A 14911-nucleotide genomic window follows, 5' to 3' on the forward strand; every position below is an offset into this window, starting at 1 on the left:
AAAGTGGGAAACAAAAGAGGGAGTGTTTGATTTTCAAATTTTAAACAAAAGAGAATGGAGAGAGAAAGGGAGAAAATTTGATTTTCAAAAAAATTATCAATGTTAGCAAATATTCTATGTCAGCATGATTATGTGGCAATGCCACCTAGATTTAGGACAACGTGGGTTAAAAAGTTGGAACATTTAACATTTTCGTATTCGTCAATCACACAATCAATCAAATCAAATTCCGAAAAAAAAAAATTGTCAAAGAAATGAAGAACAACCAACAAGCGCAATCATCCGCGGCATACCATCACCGGTGGCACCGGTTGCAGCTCCTTGCCACCACCTACTACAGCTCCAGATGTTCTGGTCTTACCAGAGGCAAGAGATCGAGCAGATGAATGACTTCAAAAATCACCAGCTCCCTTTGGCCCGCATAAAGAAGATCATGAAGGCAGACGAGGATGTTTACGTGATCTCTGTGGAGGCACCGATTCTCTTCGTTGAGGCCTATGAGCTCTTTATTCTCGAGCTCATGATTCGCTCTTGGTTTCACGCCGAGGAGAATAAGCACTGCAATTACACGCACTGATGTCTTCGATTTCCTTGTTGATATTGTGCCCCGCAACAAGATTAAGGATGAGGCTACCGATATTGGGCATGATTTTTTTAATGTAATTTTTTTAAAAGGAGATGGGCATACATGTAATTTAAAGTATGTATCTTGATTCATACTTTTTAGTGTCCTTCGAAACAAATTTTTATGATTTTTTTCTTATTGGGAATTCCCCCTATAATATATATGCCTCTTCATAAAACTATATCGAGCTCAATGAGTTTGTGAGCATTAAGCAAACATGATCGTGAATGCCAAAACTAGTTGAATCACAAAAATATAAACGAGTTATCCGCAAACGTAAACGAGTTGTACATACATTCACAAACATAATGAGAACATACATATGTTCGAGCTTGGCTCCTTTATGAAAATAAACCTAACTAAGAAACAAGTTTGAATTTGGCTTTTCTAGTTATCTAACCAATGCCAACCAACTTTTAACATGTTTGAGCACAAGTAGCATGTTGAATGTTTTTTAATCTTATAACTCACTTTTTTAATCTTTCCTAATTGGTTGGTAAGCATCATGAGGTTGTTATTACTAATAAAAAAATTATTTTTTCCCATATTTATTAATTAATGTTGTTTTGGAGTTTTTTTAAAAGAACCTTCCATATATTTTAGAGTAGGGATTATAAGATTTTGTCCCCTAAACAAGTGGTGGCAAACAGTAAATATCAAATAAATATAACTTTGTTCTGAAGTCTGAATATCAAAAGTATCTACAGATATTTGTTTATTTAACATGCGGATACAAAACATAGTTCAATACTTCACAATCACTATAAACATGTTAGATTTTGGAGCTTTTGACTCACTTCCATGGCGGTCTTAGGTTTCTTGTTCAGAGAGGAGGAAGAAGAAGGTTCACGATTCTTCTGCCCTCTTCTCCTTATCTTCCTTTGTATGGGCCTCAAGTTTATTTCATACGAGCTTACTCCTTTGGGTCTTTGTTTGGGTTCCATTGTTAAGTCTATCCTTTACTTATTTATCTTAGGCCCAACTCTTTCAATGGTTTCATTTTTTAGTAACTAATGTGATTATTATTTCACCTTTCTGTCTTATCAACTACACTACCGTTGACAATTCAAATTATTGTATATTACAGGCTTCTTAGCCGTTGTATCACTAAGCTTGAATGAGATTCAAACTTTACATCTCTTTCTTGTGCTACTCTCTTCTTCTTCTACCTTCTCCTTTTTTTTCTTTCTCATCTTCTTCTAGTTCTTGAATGATCTGAAATACACAACATACAATCACCAACTTATATCATGGTATCGGAGCAAAGAAATATGTATAGTATTCTACCCACAACACCATCCATCTACTCTACTCTCCCTACTATCTCAACACATTAGTTACCTAACCAATCTGTGATGTCTACTCAGAACCCATTCATAAGCCCTTATAGTTTTCTACCCAATGATTTCTCAATAAGCAAGTTAATCTCTCTTGAGTCAACTGGCTCAAATTACAACATGTGGAGTTCCAACTTTATGAATGCCCTAGAGGCAAGAAACAAACATGGTTTTATAGATGGAACAATACTTGTTCCAGAACCTCTTGATTCATCCTATCCTTCTTAGAGACAAGCCAATAGCCTCATAAAGACATGGATCACCAACTGTGTCTCTTCTCAACTTTTGGGAAGCATTTCATCTTGGAAAATAGCAAGGGAGGTCTGGTTAGATCTTAAAAACACTTATTCAGTGGTCAATGAGACTAGGATCTTTGAGATTTATAGGGAGCTTTCAAATATCAAAACAAAAGAATATGACAGTGACAGAGTACTATTCTAAAATCAAAATGCTTTGGGAAGAATTGTAGGATTATGAGGAAATAGCAACATGTAGAAGTCCAAATTGTTCTTGCAACACTCATAAGTCTTTATTGGTCAGAAGGGACAGAGAAAGACTTATGCCATTTTTGATGGGTCTCTCAGATGCTTATAGTCACATAAGTAGTCAAATTCTGGAGATGAATCCTAGTCCAGATGCAAATAGAGCCTACAACATTATTGTCCGTGGATAGAGGAAACAAAAGGTGACCAGCAGTGACAAATCCATCTCAGAAGAGGCCATTGCCATGGCTGTCAAACAATTCATCCATGATGATACAACTCAAAACACTAGACCTAATTTTAGAAACAGTCAAGCAAGGAATGCAGACAATAAAAGGAATGACTCTGACAATTCATCAAAGTCTTTCTCTTCAAACAAGGAACCTCTCTTCTGCCAATATTGCAAGAAGGACAACCATAACATAGACAAGTGTTATCGCTGAATGGTTTCCTCCTAATTCATCCAAGAGATTCAAATCAAACAACACAAACAATAAAAAAATTTCAACAAATCAAGTAATTGCTTCTGGAGGAGAACAATTAGCACCTGTTGAGCTCTCAAATGATCAATGCCAACAAATAATGGAGTTTCTCAATGCAAAGGGCAATCAAGGATAAGGCTCAACAGATAACCAAAACAACTTGGCTACTATGGCAACAGTAGTAGGTAACAAAGTTTCTAATTTTAAAAAGCATTCTACTCAATGGATTATAGACAATGGAGCATCTAGTCATATCATATGTGACATTACATTATTTGATGCATCACATTTAGTTCATGATTCATATGTTGCATTGCCAAATGGACAACGACATAAAAAAACTCACATAGGAAAGGTCACACTCACAAAGAATTGAAGCAACCGGCATAAAAAATAATGAAGTTGCCACCAATTGATTTTTAGGATGCAATTGGACATCCGTTCTGATCTACGAGAAAAATGGGCAAGGGGGTCTATTGAGCATGGGGAATGTGTTAAGTGATCGATACTTTTTATTGCAAGAAATACTTGCAACTCAATACCGATGGGTTTATCCCACTCGCAAATGTACGTGCCGACTGACAGTATAATAGTGAATGTGGTCGAATCCACGAGAACTGTATTAATTACCAACTATAACTACTAACAATAGTGTAAATTAATTTCAGATGCTTCTAATATCAACTAACAATAAAATAGGACTAAATATCAATGAATGAAAACTAGCTTGGGTTTGGCTTGCCAACCACCTCCACCTGTGCACACAGATTAATATGCAATCACACAATTTAAAAGTTTAACAATGTCAATTGAAAGGCCTTGGTCCAGCTGCAGTCAATTAGATTTCCCTAAACAACGATACTGACTTTGGTCCAGTTGCAAGATCTTTTCTTATCAAAGGAGTCTTGGTTGGTCTATCCTAAGAGTTTCCTAAGACAAGCATAGGCACTAGGAAATTGACAGTTGCACAATCTAGGCTAATGGTCTATTACCCAATCAATTATGTCCTATGTTCCCAAAACTTGGATCTTACGCAAGTTCTTGTTACTTCGTCAAACACCGGGTCATGGTCAGCCGAATATGTTTAACTAACAATTCCTAAAATTATGATGTTGATCAGGCATGCATAACAATAAGAAAAAAGCAATCAATCCAGAGAACAAAGAATTAAACTTAGTCTGATTGTCAATTAAATTTGTGCACAAGGTTTATGGTAGAAGAATTACCAAACCCTAGCTAGATAAGAGTTTAGCTACACATAATCATAATAAAAACCATAAAGATACTCATTAACAATGTTCAAATCAATGGAAGAGTGGAGATTTGCTGAAGAATTGGACTGCCAAGCTTGATATCTCCTCTCCTCCTTCTTGCCGTCTCTCTTTGTTCCGAATTAGGTTTCTGTTTTCACCCCCTGCAGCATGTATTCTCCCCAACACATGAGCCCCTTTATATAGCTTTAAAACGCTAAGTTGGCCCAACTGTATTTGCCACATCAGCAACATAAACGTGCAGACTAATTCTCGCGTTCTGCGGCCGCAATAGGTTGCAAAACAGGTTGCAATTTTTGTCCAATGCCAGTTTTACCCTCCAGTAGTACCTGTTCATAAAAATACCAATATGGGCAGTATTTTGCACTAAACAACATAGAAAAATAATAACTTTAAGCCCAGAAAAATAGGTGTATTTTACACCTAACAAAATCCCCCAAACTTCAACCTTGCTTGTCCTCAAGCACGCAATCAAGAAAAAGTTTAAACCATTTAAGCATCATTTGAAAAACTTCAATCAAGAATTGGCAGCACAAGTACTATCTCATTATTTTCAATGCAACGTTGACGTCCGGTAGAGAATTGCACAACCTAAAATCTGCTCACAACTACTTCAGTTTACACATTTATTTTCACACACCCTCACAAAGGTACACACATAATATATAAAAGAAAATTTTCACTCAAGTGTATAAGGGTAGTGTTTACTCTCTTATGAACTCATAACCTGCAGCCATATGCTTGCATGTCCACCAACCTTACTTCACACTAAAATTCTCATTCAATGAATCAGAAGGACTTTATTGGGGGCAAGAAATTTGGCTAAGGAAGGCTCAAAGATGCACAAAATAAATATAAATTGGATTCAAACTAAAGTCATCATAATCCAATCACAAGTAAGTTCAATGTAACAAGGATAAGCTTCAAAGAATAGCATAGTCTAGATAAAGGTACAGTTCAAACAAAACATGTGATGATCATGCTATATACCATAGAGTCTCAAAAATAGGCATCCATCATAAGACTAATCCTAACTCCATCTAACCAACCAACATAATAGAATAACAAGAGCTTCCACTCCTCCAAACTAACAAGTCAGAGTATCACCAAAACTAGTCAGATCATCAACATATCAACCAAATAAAATCAGGGTAAGGAGGTCCCGTCACGAATCAAGTCAAACATCCCCCTCTGTTGAGCCTCAAATCTCTGCTTCTTACACGCACACTCCTTGTTCCTCTTTCAACCTCTGGTAACCATAGATAGATCCTGAATCAAGAGCAAACCTTATTAGAATTTTTTTCTTGAAAGACTTCAGCTTCTCTCTGTCTTTTCTCTTCTTTTTTTCTCTTTTTTTTGTTTTTGTTTTTTTTTTCATTTTTTTTTTGTACTGGCTGCTTCAGATTTGAGTCTCCAATTTTTGTGTGAGCTTCAAGTAGCACTTAGGTTGCAAATTCCCCAGAACTCTATTATACGCATCTTTTAATATTCAAAACTGCTTTCTTTCAAACACCACACTTAAACTCCTCATCATCTTATCAATAACCTTCCAAAACACCTCAACCATAGCCTCATGATGGAATTCTATTTTTATGACCTATGAAACATGCATAACACATCACAAAGATGGGAAGGTTTATTGTAAGAGAATAATATGCAATCAAAGGAATGGGAGCAAAAACAAGGTTCAAGGTAGGCCAAAATTTACAAAGAATGCCTTCATCCCTTTCAAAGAATAAAAACTTAGCATTTACTTCAGATGGTCTAATGCAAGTTCTAGTTATACAAAGTCATAAAATTCATAGCACACAAAATTTCTGCAGGCTCCTCACAAGTTAATTGGTGTTGCAAATAATGTGTAAACTAAGTAGACATTCATTGCAAAAGATTATGCAAATAATCACACCATCATTCTCAAAAACACTTCATAACAATTAAGCACAAGTATGCCAATTCTCTTCTCAAAACAATTTCAAAATTTTTTCTATTCTTTTTTTTTTCTTCAAAAATTTTCGGCAAAAGCAAATTCTCTCTCCCCCAAACTTGAAGTTGACATTGTCCTCAATGTTTAAAAAGAAAGAACAAAACGAAAATTTGTGATGACGAAAATAAATAACAAAATGAAGTGAAGGAAAAGGAAGAGAGACTTAGCTGATTTAATTGTCAAAATGGTGCTCCTCTTCCACATGGGTTACCTCCCATGAAGTGCTAAATTTATTGTCTTCAGCCGGAGATAGTCTTGGACTCTGTCAGAGATCAATAGCGTGGAGGAATATCACTTCATCCATGGGAACTTGTACATTCTCCCAATAAGGCTTCACTCTATGGCCATTAACCTTGAATGTTTGATCTGAATCTTGATGTTTTAACTCTAATGTGCCATGAGGAAACACATCTTGTATCACATATGGGCCATGCCACTTGGATTTGAGCTTGCCCGAAAAAAGTTTCAATTGAGAGTTGTACACCAGCACCTTCTGCCCAACAGGCTTCTTGTCATAGTACCTCTTGGCTCGCTCCTTATATAACTTTGCATTCTCATAGGCTTCATGCCGCAATTCTTAAATCTCGTTTAGATGCAAACGACACCTATCTCCAGCTTTGACAACATCTTTCATATGCGGATTCAGTCGCCTTTGTGTCTCTCTAGTGGGCTTTGCATCATTCTCCAATAAAATCTGGTGCATACACCTAGTTGTGCTAATCCCCTTTATGTCAGCGATGGTCCACCCAAGAGCTGTCTTATGCTTCCTCAAAATTTGGATCAACTTTTCTTCCTCCCCCAAACTTAGATTCGCAGCTACTATCACCGGTACAGTGTTGTTCTCACCCAAATAGATGTACTTCAAGTGACTAGGAAACTGCTTCAGCTCCAAATTAGGTGCTTTAACTGTTGACGGAACAAAAGATGTATTAGTAGGCGTCAATTGCTCAAAAAGAGGAGTAGTCTTACCACCATGGGGCTGGTTCAATTGGAATGCTTGGATAGCCTCATTTATTCGGTCATCATTCTCCAAAATTCCTTCAGAAATTGTTTCCTCATTCAAACCATACGCCACCACTGCTTCAACTGGATCAATACTAGTAACCTGAAACACCTCACTCACAAGATCATGTATAGTATTAACATTAAAACAATCACTATGATCATCATGAGATTTGAGAGCATCAAACACACGAAATTCCAATTCTTTGTCATTCACCTGCATAGTTACAGTCCCCTTTTTCACACTAATATTCATGTCAGCAGTAACCATAAAAGGTCATCCAAGAATGATAGGTAAAGATGAGGATCTAGTACTATCCTCCATATCCAACACAACAAAATCAGCAGGCAAAATTAAATCATTCACAGTCACCAAGACATCTTCTAAAATCCCTTTAGGTCTTTTGACACTACGGTCAGCTAATTGCAAAATTATAGAGGTCTCTTGGAGCTCTCCCAACCCAAGTTTTTCATAGACAGAGTAAGGTATCAAATTAATGCTTGCTCCTAAGTCTAATAGTGCCTTTTCAAAAAATTGATTTCCCACTTTACATGGTATGATAAAATTACCAGGATCTTTAAGTTTTGGTGGGAGTTTATTTAACAACACGGCACTAACTTCTTCATTCAAAGCAATTTTTTCATGAGCAGCAAATTTTCTCTTTTGAGTACAACATTCTTTAAGAAATTTAGCATAAGAAGGAATTTGTTTAATAGCATCAAGTAGTGGAATATTAATTTCAACCTTACGCAAATTCTCAAAAATATCTAATGCTTTAGAATCAGTTTTCTTTTTGGCAAACCTTTGCGGGAAAGGTGGAGGATCTCTTTCCCATTCCTGTGGCTCCACTGGTGCAGTTTTGCGGCTTGTTTGTACCCTTTCTGTAGCTTTATTGTAGTTTGTAGACTCTGTTTGCAGCTGCTCTGTTTTGTTGATTTGCTTGCCACTTCAGAGAGTTGTTACAGCTTTCAATTGCTCTGGTTGCCCAGCTGGGTTATTCAAAGGTTGTGAAGGTAATTCTCCCTTCTTCCTCTCACTCATCTCCTTAGCCATTTGTCCCACTTGGGTCTCCAATTTTTGAATGGCTTGAGTTGTTTGTTGCATGAACTGCATCATTGTGGTCTCCAAGTCACTCCTCTTTGCTGGTTGTTGTGCAGGAGCTGCTGTTTCAGTTGAATTTTGTTCATTCCTCCATGAGAAATTTGGGTGATTATGCCAAGGATAAGCCTGATTTCTCATGTTGAAATTTCCTTGCCCCAAGTAATTGGCTTGTTCTTGGTCTGACATGGATGTCAATGGACAAGCTTCAGTCACATGATTATTATTTGAACAAATAGCACAAATAGTGACTGGCTTTGCTTGCACAAAAGCTTTCACATTCATTCCATTCATGGCTTCAACAATCATGTCTATTTTTCGATTGATATTTCCCATCTCAACTTGTACCATAGTATCAGCACTTACTTCGTACATGCCTTGCTTCCTTGTTGAGCTTCTACCCTGTGTAGAAAATTGTTGAGAGTCTTCACTCAAGTCTTCGAATAGCTCCATCGCTTTCTCACTACTTTTCGCATCAACACTCCCTTACAAGCTGAATCAACCTTCATCCTATTAATCTCATTCAACCCTTCATAAAAGTGCAGCACAACATCATCCTTATGCAGATTATGAGTTGGGCAACGAGTTAAGCGGCTCTTGAAATCTTTCCAAGCCTCATAGAATAAATCACCATCTTTTTGTTGAAAATTTTGAATTTCTCGCACCAGCTGCTTGGTTTTATGAGCTGGAAAAAATTCCCTTAAGAACTTAGTTGCCATATGCTCCCATGTGCCAATAGTACCTGCTTCAATAGAGTTGTACCACATCTTGACTCCTCCTCTAAGAGTGAAGGGGAAGAGTACCAGTTTCAGATTATTAGTAGACATCCCTGTCATGTGTTGAGTTCGACAAAGATCGGTAAAATCCTTCAGATGTTGATGTGGATCTTCATCAAACCGCCCCTCATAATGTGGCACTGAATTTAGCAATTGGGGTGATAAGCTCACATTAGCTGCTCCCGTAGGTTGGTATATGATACATGATGGCTGGGTAATGTTCTGTGGGATATACCTGTTCATCATGGGTATTCGTGCATTACCCTCAGCATTCCCAACGCCACCAGCAACTTGAATTTCCCGATTAAGTGGATCTTCAGCCATGCTTCTCTTAAAAGACAATTTTGTGTCTGCACACAAAATTTTTTTTTTCCAGATAAGTTTCAGTAGTAAAAATAAACTAAAGAAATAAATAAATACACACTATTGCCTTAAGAAACAACCGATAATAAACTTAACAGTCCCCCGCAACGGCGCCAAAAACTTGATCGATACTTTTTATTGCAAGAAATACTTGCAACTCAATACCGATGGGTTTATCCCACTCGCAAGTGTACGTGCCGACTGACAGTATAATAGTGAATGGGGTCGAATCCACGAGGACTGTATTAATTACCAACTATAACTACTAACAATAGTGTAAATTAATTTCAGATGCTTCTAATATCAACTAACAATAAAATAGGACTAAATATCAATGAATGAAAACTAGCTTGGGTTTGGCTTGCCAACTACCTCCACCTGTGCACACAGATTAATATGTAATCACACAATTTAAAAGTTTAACAATGTCAATTGAAAGGCCTTGGTCCAGCTGCAGTCAATTAGATTTCCCTAAACAACGATCCTGACTTTGGTCCAGTTGCAAGATCTTTTCTTATCAAAGGAGTCTTGGTTGGTCTATCCTAAGAGTTTCCTAAGACAAGCATAAGCACTAGGAAATCGACAGTTGCACAATCTAGGATAATGGTCTATTACCCAATCAATTATGTCCTATGTTCCCAAAACTTGGATCTTACGCAAGTTCTTGTTACTTCGTCAAACACCGGGTCATGGTCAGCCGAATATGTTTAACTAACAATTCCTAAAATTATGATGTTGATCAGGCATGCATAATAATAAGAAATAAGCAATCAATCCAGAGAACAAAGAATTAAACTTAGTCTGATTGTCAATTAAATCTGTGCACAAGGTTTATGGTAGAAGAATTACCAAACCCTAGCTAGATAAGAGTTTAGCTACACATAATCATAATAAAAATCATAAAGATACTCATTAACAATGTTCAAATCAATGGAAGAGTGGAGATTTGCTGAAGAATTGGACTGCCAAGCTTGATATCTCCTCTCCTCCTTCTTGCCGTCTCTCTTTGTTCCGAATTAGGTTTCTGTTTTCACCCCCTGCAGCGTGTATTCTCCCCAACACATGAGCCCCTTTATATAGCTTTAAAACCCTAAGTTGGCCCAGCTGTATTTGCCACATCAGCAACATAAACGTGCAGACTAATTCTCACGTTCTGCAGCCGCAATAGGTTGCAATTTCTGTCCAATGCCAGCTTTACCCTCCAGTAGTACCTATTCATAAAAATACCAATATGGGTAATATTTTGCACTAAACAACATAGAAAACTAATAACTTTAAGCCCAGAAAAATATGTGTATTTTACACCTAACATTAAGCGCCCCACAACTCCCGAAAACGGTTACCTTAAAATGTTTTCCTATTTGGATCTAATTTGTTTTTAAAAAAACCCATTAGAATGTAATGAAAAATCCACTTGGAGTGGTTTAAAGAAAAATGGTGCACGGGATCACTGCGGCCATTCCCGGCTTGGCCAAAGATTAATAAAAAAAATTCCACTTGGAGTGGATTTTGATGATTTGAAAAGAGGGTGCACGGGATCACTGCGGTCATTCCCGTCTTGGCCAAAGATTAGATAAAATCTCACTTGAAGTGGGTTTGGTAATTTGAAAAAGGGTATGCACGGGATCATTGGGGCCATTCCCGGCTTGGCCAAGGATGAATAAAAATTCCACTTGGAGTGGATTTGGATGATTTGAAAAAAGGTATGCACGGGATCATTGGGGTCATTCCCAGCTTGGCCAAAGATGATTTGTTTTGCTTAGTCTGGATGAAAATTTCCACTTTGAGTGGGTTTCGATATTTTTGGAAAAGGGACTTTTTGGGGACTTGGTTGATGTACCAAAAGAGCCCACAATCAAGGAAAAATGTTCAATTTAAGTCTTACTCACAATTATGCTCTTCATGAGAAAAGAAAGAATTTATTTATGGCTCATTGAATGGGTCAAATATCTTTAAACCCACCTTTGAGTCCTTAAATAAATTCTCCTAATCCCTAAAAACATATTTGCTTTCCGGGTCCACGAAATCCAAATGTTTTGTATGAATGCCAATAGAACCCCAATATCTTGAAGGCTCCTTGGTATTTAAACGAAAAATAAGGGTTCCATAATTTAGTCTTGGTGTATTTATTAATGTGAGACGGCTTGGATTAATTCTAATGACTAACGCGTTGCATTTGTTTTCATGGCATTCAAACAATCCTAGTATGCATCTAAGGCATCATGGCATAATGTGAGAAATCAAAGTCCTAAGCATGCATTCTAATGCAATCATCATTCACAAAATCAATCCCTAGTTTCTATATGCTTCTAGCATCCTACAATATCATGTATGCATTTCTATTTTACATCCACTATTTTTCTATCCTATTACAAGGCTTACATTTTACAATTATGTACAAAAGACAAATATAAAATGAGAAATACAAATATTATACAACAATTGGAATATTACCCATGGGGCCCATTGCTCAAATCAGGTCCAAATCTTCTAAGTATGTCCTCCGGCCCAAATGGTCCCAAGCCCGGTCCAAGCCCAACAAACAAACACAAAATGGGTCAAAGTCGTACATTTAAACATTAACAAAAATTCAAATCAATATCCAGTTTATATATAACGCCATTTATATGCACCATATAAACACTATATGTACGAACACTATATACGAACACCTTTTACAAACCATTTTACAAATCATTTTTATCACCATATTTACTAGGAGTTTCACATATATACAAATTTCCATTTTTGCATATAAACATAACTTTCAATCCAAATTAGATCTGAACTATATATATGTGTAAAATTCATATTCCAAGTTGATCCGTCCGATCAATCGAACCACAAACCCGAACAGAATCTCAATAACTTTATCGTCAAATACGAGCAAATACATGGAAATCTAGTACACATTCTAGCAAAAGAGATCAAAACAAACTCAAACAACATCTCAGTAGTTCATCATTAGTATAAACAGAATATAGGCATGAACAGGAGCGATCAATATAAACAAATTGATATAAATAGGAGTCAATATAAACAGATCCAAAAGAACCAATATAATCATACAAACAAACATATAGACAACAGAAACAGAGGCAATCTAAACAAGCACTCGAGCCAGCAACTTGGACACATATAGAACAAGTAATACATGAAACCTGAGCAATCATAGAAACCAGGGAAACCAAATCGGAGAGATGCAAAGTATGAATCCAAGATAGAATCAGAGAAAAATAGAGAGATATAGAGATGTGTGCCGAATATTACCTTCAAGAGTTAAAGGAGGAGACACTCGTTTCTCTTCTTCTTCTCTTGTTCCTCTCTTTCTTTTTCCTCTCCCTTTCACACCCGATTTCTCTCCCTTTTTGTTTCCTTTCTTCTGCCGGCTGCCCCACTCCCTTCTCTCTGTTTTTTGTTGTGCGGCCCCCTTCAAAGAATGCTGCCTTTCTTTTATATTAAGAGAGAATGAGACCCCCTCTCTCCTAGAACCTTGGTTCTTTCAATTTGTCCCTTTTACCCTTACTTTTTTCTTTCCTTTTAACCAAGGTTGCTATTCTTTTTGGTCTTTTCCACTTTTAATTTTCCATTTAATTTATTTATTTTTATTCTCTAGATATTTTCCAGGGTTTTGTTTTTAACAATTGAGCCAAAATTTAGGAATTGGGCCCTAAATTTTGAGTTTATGAATCCACGGGCTTTTAAGTAAAAACGAGTTTGAATTTCATTTTTCCTCCTTTAATTTTTATTTTGGATTTCATATTTTTATTTTTCTTTTATTAATATTTTTGGCCGGACGAAAACCGGTTACTACAAGAATATAACTATAAATGAAGTTTTATGTGTTCCTAGCTTCACTTTCAATCTAATTTCAGTAAGCAAATTAACTAAGGATAGTAAATGTTCACTAATATTTGTAGAAGATCAATGTGCTTTGCAAGAAGCAACCACATTGAAGAAAGCTAGGCTGGGAATCACAACTAGTAAATTAGTGACCTTTATCTCTTCAAACCAGACACCAGAAGACACTTAGGATATTTTGGAAGTAAGAACTTAGTAGTTAATGCTAGAATATACAACTGTTCTTAAACTTTTAAAAACGTAGAAAAGTATTGGCAGTTTTACTTGCCGAATATAATCGTAAAAGCATCAAGCTGAATAATATTTGGATTGTATAAGAAGTTGTCTATATATTAACCAATGAAAGAGTTAACATTATAAAAAGAAATTACTATAGAATCACATCAATTACCTTTAAGAGCCCAAGCAGAATTGAGACCCTTGTTGCATCAAACGCTGCAGAAAATCCCTTAGTCTGTGAGAGATTGTTGGGTAAGTGTGAGGACTCACGATGATCGTAAATTCAATTTCTTTAAGGTCCCAATAGAATTTGAGTTCATGGCAATGCCCTAATTCAAACTCAAGGTACCTGAAAGATTGATGTTGCATAATATAGCACAATAGGCTTCCTTGTAATCTGTCATAATCAGAAAACATATGTTAGTTGAATTGTCACTTAATCACTTACACTCATATCACAATCTATTGAAGATACCTGCTGAAACACGACTAATCCTGCCCCAATTACAAGGGCTTTCAAGCATTTTCCACGAAACATTTCTCCGAGTGTAGCTTCTTTTTCTTCACCAATATTAGAGAGCTCAGTTAGAATCTCATCTACTTGAATGGATACTAGAGCAGTTGCTTGACTCCTAAGTTGACACATGCACGATATTACAATTTCTCTTAAATCCTACAAATTTCCTTTTCCTTGTATGGCATAGAGAAGCAACCACCTAGGTGATGCAGGTAGCCACCACATTCCAATACCCATAATTACTGCTAAAGGGGTACTAGCTCCGTACATGTACTGCCAACCAGCCATTACATCAACCAAAAGGCTACCAATTCCATAACCTGCCTGAAGAATAACTAAGGATTTTTAGTATTCACACACCACTGGAATATATAAATAAAATTTCTATAATAGATATATGGAATTTACGGGTGCAGAAGTTTCATAAGGTACAGAATCCAAAGAATCTACTTTTGCCTCCACAAGCAGGTGCTATGTTGTGCCTAGAATTTACATATATTAGGTACCCCTTTACATGCTTTTTCTTGCCATTTTGAGTGAGTTGAGGATTGATATTGCCTAAGTATTCCATTTTCGAGTCAGAATCAGTCACTTTTAGAGATAGAGACAAATACCGATCGATCGGGCCTTGTAAAGCTCAATATCCAGATTGTATTTCCGATCGATCTGGGTGACTATTCATAGCATAGAAAATTTCATGAATAGAGTCCCGAATTCAAGTAGGTTTGAGTCAAAACGACCCCAACTTGTTAGAGAAACGACATAGGAGTTTAAGGAGGTATAAAAAGGTAGTTTTTTGGGTTTTAGGGTATTCTCTCCCACTTGGATTGATCTTGGAGGCTAGGGTTTTGGAGCTCTCTAGGAGGAAGCCATTGAAGCTTGGAGAAGAATGG

The 14911-nt window shown here is 36.7% G+C and overlaps 1 pseudogene; it reads left to right on the forward strand.

Moving 5' to 3' along the window:
* The first annotated feature begins 254 nt into the window (after positions 1-254).
* LOC119979848 lies at positions 255-2190 on the forward strand (annotated as a pseudogene).
* Positions 2191-14911: the final 12721 nt, after the last annotated feature.

Source organism: Tripterygium wilfordii, chromosome 15 (assembly GCF_013401445.1).
Source record: "Tripterygium wilfordii isolate XIE 37 chromosome 15, ASM1340144v1, whole genome shotgun sequence".
Lineage (NCBI taxonomy): Eukaryota > Viridiplantae > Streptophyta > Magnoliopsida > Celastrales > Celastraceae > Tripterygium > Tripterygium wilfordii.